Below are 15,000 nucleotides of genomic sequence, written 5' to 3' on the forward strand. Positions count from 1 at the left end.
CGTGCTGCTCAGACCTTGAACTGATCTCGATATAGTGATGGACTTTTATCAGTTAGTCTGTGTGTGTGTGTGTGTGTGTGTGTGTGTGTGTGTGTGTGTGTGTGTGTGTGTGTTGTTATGTACGTGTGGGTGCTTGCTTTTTGCCGTTATGATTCACTGTTATAATTCATGTTGTAATTCACTGTTAGTGTCAGTCCTTCGTAGCTCTTCCTTCACTGCTCTGTCACTTCAGTCATCCCACCACGTCTTCCCATGTACCCCACTCCTCCATCTCCGTGCACACATACACACTTTTTTCTGTCTGATATCACTAAACAATGGAAAGACGTTAAACTAACGAAAGATAACTCTCTCGCACACACACACACACACACACACACACACACACACACACACACACACACACACACACACACACACACACACACACACGTGCGGAGATACACACACACACGTGCGGAGATACACACATGCACACACACACAGTTACACTCACAGACGCACAGACACAGATACATATACAAATGCAAGCACGCAGAAACAGACACACACGCACGCACCCTGAAACATACACGCAGAAACATACAGAGAAACACTTACAGACATACACACACACACACACACACACACACACACACACACACACACACACACACACACACACACACACACACTCTCTCTCTCTCTCTCTCTCTCTCTCTCTCTCACACACACACACACACACACACACACATATATATATATATATATATACATAGAAATATATGGGATGAAAGAGCCGTCATTACACCACTGCACTACAGCCATGAGTATTTGCTGAGTTCAGAAAGACAGCAGTTCCATACCGCCCCCCAGTTTTATCATTGAGTTTACTGAACCTGTATCGAAGAGAAAGAATGGCAAAAAGAAACGTGGTGCTAGAGGGGGAGTGAGAAACAGACTGAGAAGGAATGGCTTCTGACCACCACTGCCAGCCATTACCCGTTCCAACGTTCGCTCTCTGCACAGCAAACTTTTCACTCTTACTCCACATGACAATGATTTTAGAAGAACAAGTTTATTGTGTTTTACAGAAACGTGGCTAACTGGACGGGAAGGGGATATTGATATTGCGGGGTTTACAACTATTCGTTTTGACAGAGACAAAACGAAAATAGAGAACAAAGTTGGTGGTGGTCTTTGTGGGCCATAAACGTCTGTGTTGGTGAGACCATCAGCACGAAATCTGGACTGTTTCTTTCCGTCCTCGCTATCTTCCCCGTGAATTTGGACAGGTGACGGTGATTCTGACCTACATTCCAGGCCCAGACAACGCACAGGCAGCACAACGTGTGGCTGACAGTTCAACGCAGCGCTAAGTAGGTCAGTGGATCAGGCTGTGTTTGTGGCTGGAGATTTCAACATTGTGACATTACAGGACATTTGCCTAACCTTCATAAATATGTGTCTTGCCCTACACGTCATAACAGGACTTTAGATCGTTGTTATGGCGGAATTCCTGACGCTTATGCTGCTTGATGTAGACCACCTGTTGGCAGGTCTGACCATTATTTGTATTTGTATTTCTTTTTATCACAACAGATTACTCTGTGTGAAATTCCGGCTGCTCTCCCCAGGGAGAGCGTGTCACTACACTACAGCGCCACCCACGGGACCTAGGTTTATCGTCTCATCTAAATGACTAGCGTCCAGACCACCACTCAAGGTCTAGTGGAGGGCGAGAAAATATCGGCGGCCGAACCGTGATTCGAACCAGCACGCTCAGATTCTCTGGCTTCCTCGGCGGACGCGACCTCTGTTATATGTCTTACACCAAATTACATTCAAAAAGTAAAACGTGTAAAACCAATATTGCACAGCAGAAGAAAAGGGGGGCAATAACAGGGTCGAAGGCTGTTTTGCAGCCACTGACTGGCAGTTATTTCTTGACAGTCGTTCCAATTGTCCTGAAGAACTTGTGAATCATCCAATTTTGTGAAGATGTATTTATTAAGACGAAGACCATTAAGATTTTTCTAATAATAAACCACGCATTGTAAGGTATTCCTAATGAAAAGAAAATAGCATGATTAGCTGGTGAAACTTTAAATGTATGAACTCAAAAGAAGCTTTGATAGTCAAGTTTGCAAAACGTGGAGCGGAAACTGTTGTGTGTGGATGCTGGGAAAGCATGGCAGGGGTTAAATACAATGATGGGGAGGAAACAGTGACCCAAAGCTCTGTTGTCTGATGTCCCCTTTGGCATTGCCGATGACATGAACAGGTTTTATGCCAGGTTTGACAGGCAGGATTTCCGTGCAGAGTGTGATGAGCTGTATTAGCCACTTGTCTCTGGTCCTGTGGAACTGGACACAGCTGAGGTGACAAGGTGTTTTTCACGTGTCAACCCAAACAAAGCGAGCTTTGCAAACAGAGCATTGCAACGTCGCTTCTTCTCCTTTGTTCGTGGGCTGCAAATCCCACGTTCACTCGTATGTACACGAGTGGGCTTTTACGTGTATGACCGTTTTTACCCCGCCATGTCGGCAGCCATACTCCGCTTTCGGGGGTGTGCATGCTGGGTATGTTTTTGTGTTTCCATGACTCACTGAACGCTGACATGGGTTACATGATCTTAGACGTACATATTTGATCTTCTGCTTGCCGTATACACACGAAGGGGGTTCAGGCACTAGCAGGCCTGCACATGTATTGACTTGGGAGATCTGAAAAAATCCCCACCATTTTTACCTACCAGGCGCCGTTACCGAGATTCGAACCCCCCCTCAGATTGAAAGTCCATCGCATTAACCACTCGACTATTGCGCCCGTCTGCAAGTCACAATAACAGATAGACAAGGGAGCAAGCACCAACACGAATCCGTGAACAATAGATAATACCGAAAATAAAACAGAAACATGAATAGAAAAAGGAGCCAAACGGGTTGGCGTGCGATGTGGGGGTGGTGAGGGAGGTGGGGGTTGGGGGGACACGACACAATGGTTTAATCTATAGGCCTTTACTCTGTCGTGGAGTGGGGGACAGGGGGGAGGTTGTGGTGGTGGGTGAGGAGGAGAAAGACATTGATCGATTCATCGATTTGTGTGTGTGTGGTGTGGTGTGGTGTGGTGTGAAGCAGTGGGTGACATGAACATGATTTCACATGTCTGATCTCAACCGAAGGTAGATTCAAAACACCGTGTGTTGATACTGGTGTCTCCTTGGTGACAGACACAGACACAGCCACACACGAACTCTGTCTGTCTTTTTCTCTTTCTGTGTGTGTGTGTGTGTGTGTGTGTGTGTACGTGCGCTGTCGCCTGTCCACTAATCATGTGAGGAGTTTCAGAGAAAACAACAGGTTTTGGTTTCGTGCTCCGTGTTTAATGCCATGTTGAAGGAATCGGTGACTGTGAACCCAGAGCTGATGTCCCTTGGTTGTGTCGGTGTGTGTGTGTGTGTGTGTGTGTGTGTGTGTGTGTGTGTGTGTGCGTGCGTGTGTGTGTGTGTGTGTGTGTGTGTGTGTGCGTGTGTGTGTCTGCCTGTGCGCGCGCGCGCGCGCGCGCGTGTGTTTTTTTCTCACTGTCTATGTCTGTCTGTCTGTCTCCCTGTCTGTATGTCTATCTGTCTCTGTCTGTCTGTCTGGTTGTCTCACACACACACACACACACACACACACACACACACGCACTCATCTGCCCCGCCCGCGGCACAAACTTCTGTTACGACACCTGTCAACCCTTACATTTCGTGTCGTTACATTTTCTTCTCATTATTATTAATACAATTTCTTTTTGATGGTCTTTTAGATTGCTGTGATTGAAATTGGCTCTATAAACACAAGAATAATATCCAGATAAGAAACAAAGTTGATAGAGACAAGACAAAACAAGACAAGACAAGACACAATTCTTTATCAACGAGAGTTAAAAAAAAGCCTGTGCGCCTTTTTACTTGCTGCCTTCACAAAGAGGGGGCAAAGAAGAAAAATGAGAAAAGAAGAAAAGAAATAAAAGGGATACAGTTAATATGTATTTCTAAAAAGGCAGAAATTGAAGTTCATACTCATCCTTCAACGTCAAAGGGGTTTCAGAGAGAGAACAAGAACAAGAACAAGAACAAATGGTTTCATTGCGTATAGGCCTGTGACCCGTTGCAAACATAATATACACAAAGAAACCTACATAAGGCACACAAATAAGTAGATGAATAACAGACAGAAAAATAAATAAATGAATAAATAAATCTTTCGTCCTCACTTTATCAGTTAGAGATCATCCTTGCGAAAAGACACTGGAATAAGGCAATGACAAAATGCAATTAATCATTTTCGTTCCTTAACTAGTTGTTGGTACTGATTCATGATTCATTATGTCTCTGTGCTTAAAAGCCAGAAAAAGAAACTGGGAAAGATTTAGTTGACTGTCAAGTCCGCCATTCAAAATACTTTGCACATTGCTGATCTCGTGTCAAGTATGAGTTAATACTATTTATGCAATATTTCAACCTAAGGTCACTGTAGTTTGGGCATTCAAACAGTACATTGAATTCATCTTCACAGTCAGCAGAACAAAGAGGGCAACCCTTTTGACCAACAGGGGAAAAGCGGTGGGTGTGGCTATTTATAGCCGAAACATCCATTCTGAAAAATTACAACTTTACTTGTGTCTAGGTTCACTTTCAAGCATAATCTTTGTGCACACTCATGTAGAACATTCAGATGATTTTGTAAACCTGAAATGGTGGAAGACATAAGAACAATATCATCAGCAAAAAGTGAAATAAAGATTTCAATATTATTTGGTTAGAACTGTATTCCATGCTTACCCCGCGTAAACATTTCATGTGCAAGCTCATTAATAAAGAGCGAGAATAGAGTTGGGCTTAATGAGCATCCTTGTTTCAGACCTTGCATACATTTAAAATATTTGGTGCATGAATTGCCACATCTAACACAAGATTGTATCGTACTATACATACTCCTCAAAATATTGAACATTCTACCTTTAACACCATTTATAAGCAGTACACTGAACAATAAGCTATGTTGTACTCTGTCGAAGGCTTTACTGAAATCTATAAATGCTAATAGAACTTCTTATTTCTTGACAGATGCTTCTCGATGCAGGCATGCAGAGTGAAAATGTGGTCAATGGTGGAATATGATTTTCTAAATCCCGCTTGTACTTCTGAAATAATTGAGTTCGTTTCTGCCCAAGAAACGAGTCGTTTATTTAAAATGCTTGTGAAAACTTTACTTAAATTATTGATCAGAGAAATACCCCCATAATTGTTAGTATCATTAGAATCCCCATTTTCATACAGAGGGATTATGATACATTTCGTCCATTCCTCTGGAAAAATACCATCTCTAAAAAGTTTGTTGAAGTATGTAACTAGGAAAGGGAGTATTGAGTCTACTGAAGCTTTCGAATTTCAAGATTTCACTTATAAGATCATCTGGTCCAGCAGCTTTGCCATTTTTAAGACTTTGAATGGCTTGATTAATTTCCTCTGCTGTGATGTCTGAATCCAGAATATCATCGAATACCATATCCGAGACGTTAAGTACAGGTTGGTGCTGATTCTCATCATAGCCAGAATTCTGCAGATGGCCAAAGTGGACCAGCCACTCGTCCTGAGAAATGTTGTTAGCAAAGTGGGCTCTACTGCAATACTTATTGATCTCTGACCAGAAAGCAAGAGAATCGTTTGCAGCACTCATCCGAGAATCGATGCGCCCTTGATTAAAGTTACGCCTTTTCAGGTCCTTTAGATTGTTATATTTCCTTCTTAGCTGTAGATAGATGTTTTGCTCATTTACGTCCCCAGATCTTTTAAAAAGTGTCAGCGCTGATCTAACTGCTCTTTTGTTTTCCAGGCATTCTTTTTCAAACCATGTTTTTTTTCTTTTGACAATGCTTCTAGCAGGGCATTTTGAGCGTACACAAGCGCTAGCATTCATTAGACAGCTCGTAAGTTCCTGAAGAGCTGTGTTGATATCTATATCAGTCAAAGAGGATGCATAATCTATGTTATGAAAAAAACCCAAATTGCTATCAGATATTTTTGTAAATTCTGTCATCCTTTCCTTTCTCCAGACAATTCTTTCTGTTTCATAATGGAGCGAACATGGCACTCGTGATTCCCCTTTGATTTCAAATAAAACTGGCATAATTTTATGTTGTGAATCAACTCTGCTGCAAACTGAAAAACTTGCAATATTATCAATGAAATCGCTGAAAACAAGGCAATAATCGACAACGCTAATCCATGTGCTGATATGAAGGTGTAGTCAGGACTAAAGTTACTATGGTTATAACCGTTCATGATACAGAAATCAAAGCATGCACAGAAATTTAACATAGTTTCACCGAAAATATTCAATGTGTCATCTTTTGACAGCCTTGATTCTTTGAAGAAAGGAGTTAAGTGGAGGGGTCTGGAGGTCAGATCGGTGTGTGACCACGTTACTTGGAGATTGGCTGTCCTTGCATTAAAGTCTCCACTACATATCAAATGGGCCTGTGGGTAACGATTGATTAAGTCTAGAATACTATGATCAAGGGCATCTATATGGCAAGTAAACTTTGATGTTTTATAGTGTACTGAACCAGATGGTGGGATATAAACAAATACCATAAGCAGATCTTTGTCCCATTGTAGCATGCATTTAGAAATCTTGATGCAGACCACATGCTCGGCATTAACTCTCTCCATACGAACGGCGAAAGAGACGACATTAACAGCGTTTCACCCCAATTACCATCATCAAAATATTGCAAGCGGAAGGCTCTTATACTGAAGACGTGAATGTTGACAAAGAATACCACAATTCTGACGACGGAAGCTAAAGGTTGGGTCATTGAGACACCCACTAGACATCCGAGGGGTATGTGTAGAGGAGAAGAGAGGACTGGCCGTACTGAGTGAGTTAACCACTATTGGTGTTATGAATTTGCTCAGGTCTTTATGGACAAGTAGCAGTAACCCCCCGCTTCTACGACCCATATATGAGTGTTTCACTGCTGCTGTTCTTAACATAGTGTGGTTTCTGAAAACACCCTCCAAATCAAACATACCATCTATATAAGTTTCAATTAGGCACGCAATGTCAAACGTTTGTACAAAGATAAGAAAATCGGAGTCAGCAAGTTTGCTTGCAAGTCCATCAATATTCCACGCCATACAAGACAGGTTCTGAAGAGAACGCGCAACGGGCCGGCCAAATCCCGATTTGTCTGAATTTGTGTGGGTGGTGCTGTTGTTGTCATTGGACTGGAATTTGTCAGTGAGTCCTGTTTGTTTGCTTCTGTCAACGTGTCTGCTTTGTTTGTTTCTAGTTTTGCTTTGTTTGCGTGTACGGGTGCTCTTTGTGGGGTAAGCCTGGATGTTTCGTTTTCGTGGGTGATGCTGGTAGAAAGCAAGGGGTGGCCAGGAGCTTCTGTGTCTTCAGCCACAGTGTTCATTTCCTTGTCACTCGTGGAAGAATGGTCGCGCCCATAAGAAGACTGTACGACGGGGCGTGGAGGAGTACCGCCAGGAAGAGGATCCAGCTGGGGACGTAGGTCAGTGTCGCCAGGTGGAGGGTCCGGCCGGGAATGGTCCGTCATCACAACAGGCAATGGGTGAACCTGGGTCACTGGGGACTGGCTTTCTATGTCGTAAGCCACGTCAGGGGAACGGTGAGCCTCATCTGCAGACGTTCTGTTCACATAAGGAGGAACAGGTGGACTGCAAACCTCATCTCTATGGACAGTGGCTGGGCAGGTGGCTGGCTGTCTGGAGGACTGTGGGGACTCGGAGACATCAGGGGAGGAGAAGGGTTTGTCCACAGTGGACAGGGAGGATGGGGCAGGCAGGGTTACACTGGACTGTCTGCCATCCCGTCTTTCTTGCAAGGATTTTTTCACAGCAGTCTCTGACACAGGAGGACCAGAGACTACTGATCTGTCGTGACAGAGAGGTGATGCCGAGCTCTTGTCATGGTACATGTGATAAGGAAGAGGATTTGGCTGGGCTCTGATCTGCTGAGCGTGGGTGGACAGTCTGCCAATAGGTGATGGCATGGGGGGGGATCTTGGTGTACATTTTGTCTTGCTGACTGCTTGCTGAGCGTGGGAAATTCCTTCATGTCAGAAGGGGAGGGGGGTGGAAGGAAGTCCTTGTCTGACTGCTCAAAACACTCAGTGCTGTCTTCCTCATGGTTCAGGATTCTGTTTGTGGGACTGTTCTGCCCCTAATTTCGTGATCAATTCCTCGGGTTTCCTCTCTTTCTGAAACACAAGCGTCCCCTGAAGAAATAGGAGTTTCTTCCTTCTTCTCTGTGTTGCCGCAGCACATTGTACTGTCGGCTGGTGAGATCTGTGTTGCCGCAGCACATTGTACTGTCGGCTGGTGAGATCTGTGTTGCCGCAGCACATTGTACTGTCGGCTGGTGAGATCTGTGTTGCCGCAGCACATTGTACTGTCGACTGGTGAGATCTGTGGATACACGAATGCCAAATTCGTCAGCCATGTCTTTTCTGTGTTCTTTATTTTGCAGAACAGACATTTTATCTGGCCATCGGTGTAGACAGGTGATCAGTGGCCGGGGGCGGTTTGAGAGACAGAGACAGAAACAGAAACAGAGACAGAGAGCATACTGTAGATTTATTACGAGAAATTCATTGATACAGGTGGTTTGTTGATGGATGATACACGTGATAATTATTGATCTGTATAGCTGGTTCAAGCACAACACGTGATAATTATTGATCTGTATAGCTGGTTCAAGCACAACACGTGATAATTATTGATCTGTATAGCTGGTTCAAGCACAAACGCATTCGTGTTGACAAATGTGAGTGCGTGTGTATGTATGTGTGTGTGTGTGTGTGTGTGTGTGTGTGTGTGTGATACTCAGAACTCAGAACTCAGAAACGTTTTATTGTAGAAGGCCTTCTGACCCATTACAATGTTGAGCACACACACACACCCCGTCCCACACCCCCTCCCACATCTCCCCCCCCCCCACACACACACACACTTGCGCGCGCGCAGACTCGATTTTGTAAAAACCGGGCATGCAAACACATGAATCGAAAAATCAAAAAGGTAAATGCCTTCCATCGTGAGCAAGTCCGCTTAAACATGTACGTTCGTTGTTTTAAATGTATAACATAACAGAACTCAGGTTGTGCCCGTTCTCATAACAAAGCAGCGCGACGTTTATTAGAGTGATAAATAAAGCGACCTAGATCATGAAGGATTTTTGTGTCATGCATTATAAATTCTAAACTTTTGTCAGAGGGATGTTTCGTGTACCAACATGGAATATATTTATGTCGCAGATCATTAAGAGATTTACAGTAAAATAAAGTGTGTATCACATCTTCAATACCAGCGTTACATAGTGGACATTTCAGGTCGTTTGGACTGACGAAAGCAAATTTCATCTTGTGTGTACGGATATCCGAGGCTCCCATTCTAAACCTTATAAGCACATCTCTTATGTGTTTATTTTTAACTGCTGTAAAGTAAGATTCCAGTGATATGGATGATTTGAAATTTCGATAAACGCTAAACCTGCTGCTGCTGTGAAGATGTTCGTGCCAGTTTTGACTATGGCAATCGATCAGTCTTTGTTTGAAATCATTCAAGAATCCTCTTGCATTTTCTACACCTTGATTTTCCCAAACAAAGCCGAATCCAACTTTATACAAAGTGTTTCGTACCTGAGATGCCCAACACTCTTTGCCTTGATCACATAGCGATAGAAGCATTTTATAAGATTTACGAGGAAGTCTATTTTCATCCATTCTTTAAGTCTGATCCAGTACTTTATACATGACAAGAAGGAATATACATACAGAGGGTAACGACCTGTCTCGCCATACACCATGTCATTTGGTGATCTTGGACTCACATTAAGAAGTTTTTTTTAAAGCAAACATGTGCGCTTTTTCTATTGGTGAAATTTGCATTAATCCCCAGATTTCAGAGAGAGAAAGATAGATAGATAGATAGATAGATAGAGAGAGAGAGAGAGAGAGAGAGAGAGAGAGGTGTGAAAAAAAGGACAGAGACAGATACAGAGAGGGAAAGAAGTACAGACACACACGAGAACACAGGCATTAACTGAATACAAAGAGACATAAAGATTATCAAGGCAACAATGACCCTTTATATACGTTTTGTTTTAGTACAACAGATATCAGATATTTTTTGTACACATTTGTGAAAGAGGTATGGTTTGTTGCTTGCTCCAGAATATTTTCGTCTAATATCACTAAACAGTGAAAAGACGTCAAACTAAAGAAAGAACACACACACACACACACACACACACACACACACACACACACACACACATGCGCACGCACAAACACACAAACACACACACACACGTACGCACGAACACACACACACACACACAAACACACCCACACACACGCACGCACGCACACACATACACAGTCACACGCACACACTCACACACACACACACACACACACACAAACACACACACACACACACACAAACACACACACACACATATATATTTCGTCTAATATCACTTACAGTGAAAAGACGTTAAACTAATGTGACCAAGCGCTATGCTTGCTCCAATATTTGCCTCACGCACAAGCTGTATTAGCTTGCCTCACGCACAAGCTGTATTAGCTTGCCTTACGCACAAGCTGTATTAGCTTGCCTTAGCTTGCCTCACGCACAAGCTGTATTAGCTTGCCTTACGCACAAGCTGTATTAGCAGACGACGTTTTTCCCTCCTTACCCGCGCCCAGAATGTGTGACGTCACTCCGCTTACATCATTTTGTCCTCGCCAGACCACCTGCTGACGGCTCGACCAGTGTCGCGTCGCGGTACGTCATTGGCTGAGAGCAAACTTGTGTTTCTGTTCCACCGTAATTAATTAATAACTTTTTTGTCAGATCAGTAAACTACAAGTATTACATACTGGCAGAATCGTCGCAATTCCATCTTTAAGTCTGTTCCATTTATGTTTGCCTACGTTACACTGATTTAACGCAGTTTGTAATTTTCAGCGACGAGCTCGTTAAAACTGACCCTGTTCAGGTGACTTAAATTAAGATTATAAATTCATCTTAAATAACCAACACTTCATTTTATACTCATTATAAAGTAGGTGTTGAGCTCTTTCTTTTGCAACTTATCCGACGTAAATCGGTTCAGGAATCATTTAGAAATCTGTCACTGAACACCTTTAAACAAACACAATTGTCATCAGATTCTCCGTGATTAGTGACGATCTGCTCGCAAGCACACGTGACGGCCTTTGCGGTCCGCTAAACTTGCATAAATTGGCACAGTGAGGGATGAGTGGTCATTTCATACCTGGTCAGTCACCTGACCTGCTCTCTCTCTCTCTCTCTCTCTCTTGCTGCGTCGAGCAGTGTGTTGTGTCGTGTGTGCCCCCACAACGGCTGACACCTCGCTACGTATTGCTGTAAGTACTAGTGTGTAGAATGTGTTGATTTGTAAATTGTATTGTTCGACACAGTACTTGTGTTCATATGAGTATGTTCAGTTAATTCTTTGTTCAGTTATTGCTTTGACATGTTAGTCACAGCTCGGCTATGATTGATCTAGAAAATTGCCATGTCGTCATATGCTCGTAGCAGTATTCCATTTGAATCTGCTTAACGTCACAGTCAGTGACGTCTCTGTACACAGATAGTTTGTTCCAGAATGTTCTAGTGAGTGCACAAAGTTCATTCACCACTTATGGTTAAGCCATGATGGTTCTTCACTTACTATCTGGTCTATCAGTTTGCCGGTATTATATCTAATCCACTGATTCTCTATCTTGTTTGTTATTCAGGTATTATCTTTCATGCTAATATCAGTTGTACTGCTACAGTGTGCTCAGTACTCTAAGATGTGTGTAGTATTCTGCTGTTGTGATTACAAGATAGTGTTTGATTAATATCAGTTATTGGTTAAAACCACCTGATATGTATCAGTCTGTTAATTGTAATTTAGTTGTCATGCTGTCTCCTATACGGCTTACTCCAGTATAGTGCAACATGATAAAGTGATTCATTTGAGTCACTTTGACACAGTATAAGCTTTACCTAATCTATACTGTCAGTGTACTTTCACCAAGTCAGCATCGCTTCAATCACTTTAACTGCACTATTTAAATGTATTAGGAATGTCATTTGATGTCAGTGTTTGGTCTTCACACATATGGAATACCAAGTGGTAATCTTTCCATGTAATATGTATACATGTGCTTTATTATTCACTTGTGCCGACATGTTGTGCTAATGACATTTGTTTGTGTCATTCCAGGCACTGTCTTCTCTTTTTATCTTCTCTTTCTTATGTTATCTTCTTAGTTTTCTTTTCTTATGTTCTTATAACTATTGTAAATAAAACAATAGAAAACCTCCATTTGTGACTGGCCTCTATATGTTCCTGGCCTGTGCGTGGGATCTTGTCTATCCTTTCAGTTAATCATATTTAGTTAAGTCTTTTGTGCCGTACCCTATTAGAACCACTCGGTACACGGCTACACTAAAGAACGAACGAACCAACACACACACACACACAGACACACACACACACACACACATCTAACTTCTTGCCACATGTTGTGAATATTATGTAATGGGAGAAATGGATATGGGAGGTGGACTTAGTGGTGGGACCAAACGCTTCAAAGACAGGTTGTTTAGGAAAAGGACGGGGAGTGCTGTCGCCGTTGTTGTCGTTGTTGTTGTTGTTGTCGTTATCGTTGAAGTCGTCGTTGTTGTTGTCGTTGTTGTTCTTGTTGTTGCCATTGTCGTCGTCGTTGTTGTTATTGTTTTTGCTGTTATCGTTGTCATCGTTGTTGTTGTTGTCGTCGTCGTCATTGTTGTTTTTGTTGTCGTTGTTGTTGTTGTTTCTGTCGTTGTCTTCGTCGTCGTCATAGTTGTTGTTTTTGTTGTTGTCCTTGTCATTGTTGTTTTCGTTGTTGTTGTTTTTGTGTCGTTGTTGTTGTTTTTGTCGTTGTTGTTGTCTTTGTTGTTGTTGTTTTTGATGTTGTCGCTGTTTTTAGCGTCTTTCTCTGACTGAGCACGTTAGGGTACGGTGCTGGTCAGGCATGTGGTGTAGCGTGTCCATATCGGTTTGTCCGAACAACAGTGACGCCTCCTTGAGTAACTGAACTGAACTGAATGAGCGTCTTTTAACGGTGGACTTCGGTGTGACGGATTGCCATTGATATTTAACGCCCACACTGGTTTTCTTCTGTTGTCATTCAGTCTGCTGCAGCGTAAGGGTTGACATGCACTTGTCGCCTGCACTCAGGTTTTGTTCAAACGCACTAAGGCGCGTCCAGTCTTGCTCCCTCGCCAGCTTTTGGAAGACTTGATATCTCTTTCTCCGCTCCCCCCCCCCCCCCCATCCTCCCCCCCTCCTCCCCCGGGCGACCCCGCCCCCCTATCCTCCTGTGTGTGTGTGTGTGTGTGTGTGTGTGTGTGTGTGTTTTATATATATTTATTGATTTATTCTTTTTTCCCGTGGGACCCTGGTTACTGACCTATTTATTAATATCATCATAAGATATGCAAGGTTTCTATCCTTTGCATTATGTTGTATTGGATTGATGCATGGAGTGGAAAACAACGACGATGATATCTTACACCATTACCAGGTTTGAGACTGGAAATACTTTGAAGTTTTAATCACACATACTCTGTTGACAATCGTCATCTGACTTCCGTGTACTGATTACACACACAACATACAGACACACACAGATACAGACAGACAGACAGGCAGGCAGACAGGGACAGATAGACATAAACACAGACACACAGACACAGACACACGCGCACACACACACACACAGACACAGACACACACAGACACACACACACACACAGACACACACACACACACACACACACACACACACACACACACACACACACACACACACACACACACACACACACACACACAGAGAAACATTAAACATTGACACACACCACATAAAAGGCACTTGCGAAACCTACACATCCACCCCCTCCCCTCTTCCTCCTCTCTCCCTTTCCCCCTCTCCCACCCCTTTCTCTACCTGTAAGGAACGTGGCGACAGTCGAGGTAGGTGTGTCAATGTGTAATAAACTAACAAACAACAACAACAACAACAAAAACCGCATTGTGCACACACTCTGATTCCAGATATACACCCAGTGTTCGGTTTGTGTGTGTGTGTGTGTGTTGTGTGTGTGTGTGTGTGTGTGTGTGCCGTGTGTGTGTGTGTGTGTGTGTGTGTGTGTCTGTGTGTCTGTGTGTCTGTGTCTGTGTATGCGTGTGTGCATGCATGCATGCGCGTGTGTGTATTGTTGTGCAATCATACGTGTGTGTTCATCAGAACAAGTGTGGTGTGGTGAGGTGTGTGTGTGTGTGTGTGTGTGTGTGTGTGTGTGTGTGTGTGTGTGTGCTGTCAGACCTATGAAATAAAGTATGCATGGACCCACATGTTTGTTGAAAGCTGAAACATTCACCCGCACTGTGTGTGAGGAATCAGAATCTTCCTGTATAATCATGGTTAGCAATATGCTTTGTGAAAAACAACAACACACAACACAAAGTTGAAAGGCAAAACATTTGTGTGCTTGTTGTCAAGTTGTGCTTAATGTCTTTCTTTCTGTTCTGCCTGTCTGTCTTTCTTTCTTTCTTTCTTTCCCTGTTTCTTTTTTTCGTTTGTTCTCATTCTTTCTTTCTTTCTTTAACTCTCTCTCTCCCCCTCTCTCTCTCCTTCTTCTTCTTCTTCTTCTTCTGTCTGTCTGTCTTTCTTTCTTTTGTTCGTTCGTTCATTCTATCTTTTATTTCTTCTCCCTTTGTTTCCTTTTCTTCTTCTTTCTTCCTCTTTTTTTTCTTTCTTTCTTTCATTCGTTCGTTTGTTCTCTCTCTCTCTCTCTCTCTCTCTCTCTCTCTCTCTCTCTTTCTGTCTTTCGTTTTGTCTTTCTTTCTTGCTCATTCTTTACTTCTGTCTGTTTTT

Source organism: Babylonia areolata, chromosome 30, assembly GCF_041734735.1.
Source record: "Babylonia areolata isolate BAREFJ2019XMU chromosome 30, ASM4173473v1, whole genome shotgun sequence".
Lineage (NCBI taxonomy): Eukaryota > Metazoa > Mollusca > Gastropoda > Neogastropoda > Buccinidae > Babylonia > Babylonia areolata.